Source organism: Sinocyclocheilus rhinocerous, unplaced genomic scaffold (assembly GCF_001515625.1).
Source record: "Sinocyclocheilus rhinocerous isolate Xijiao unplaced genomic scaffold, SAMN03320098_v1.1 C36042584, whole genome shotgun sequence".
Lineage (NCBI taxonomy): Eukaryota > Metazoa > Chordata > Actinopteri > Cypriniformes > Cyprinidae > Sinocyclocheilus > Sinocyclocheilus rhinocerous.
This window is the reverse complement of record NW_015771441.1, coordinates 1-781: the sequence shown is the minus strand read 5'-3', so window position 1 is coordinate 781 and position 781 is coordinate 1. Positions and strand designations below refer to the sequence as shown.

The 781-nt window shown below is 38.8% G+C and overlaps 1 long non-coding RNA gene across 1 annotated transcript; it reads left to right on the top strand.

Moving 5' to 3' along the window:
• Window positions 1-11: 11 nt before the first annotated feature.
• LOC107735417 (uncharacterized) lies at window positions 12-598 on the top strand. The gene is made up of 3 exons (XR_001639402.1): window positions 12-214; window positions 317-387; window positions 491-598. It is a non-coding gene; the product is annotated as an uncharacterized LOC107735417 (long non-coding RNA).
• Window positions 599-781: the final 183 nt, after the last annotated feature.

The following is a 781-nucleotide window of genomic DNA, read 5'->3' as shown; positions in this document are numbered from 1 at the left end:
AAAGGAAAAATTTAAATCGCATCATATGACCCCTTTAAGATAAATCTGAATGGTTGAGTAATTGCGCTTTAAAAATATATCTTGGGTATTTGTGTCATTTTTTATGTTTTCTGTTTATGGCTTTTCTAACGCTGTAATCAGGATGCTATTTGCCAAGCAATCCAGAAGCTATCGTTCTCGATATCGACTACAAGTCAGGAACACCTATGCAGAGGTATCGCAAAACAACACCGCTCACCAGAAACCTGTTCACATGCTATCTCTTCACATTTCACATGGGATTTATGAGCTCATTAACATTAGCTTGTTTTTACAGCGCTGCTAAAGCTCCTTATTTGGCAAAATTCAAAGTGAAGAGGTGTGGAGTTAGCGAGCTTGAAAAAGAGGGTGAGTCGCACATGACCTTTCATCTGTCATGAACTTGCAGCGGTTGCAGTATGCATGCAGTTTCTGTGTGATCAGAAGCGGCCCGTTGTCTGTGTGTCTGCAGGTCTGCGCTGCCCGTCAGACTCTCAGGATGAAGGTGAGGAGAATTCAGAGACGGCTCAAAAGGTCTGCTGGCAGGCGGCCATCTTTAAAGTGGGTGATGATTGCAGACAGGTCAGTATCATGGGAAACATCCTTAATAATGTAAATGAGGGAACCTCATGAAATCTCTAAAGTTTGTATCATACTTCACTGCAAAATCAAAGAAAGATAGAAGAATTTATCATTTTTCAAACAATAAGATTTTGTAAAAAAAAATTCATGAAAAAAAATAATATATATATATATATACCCA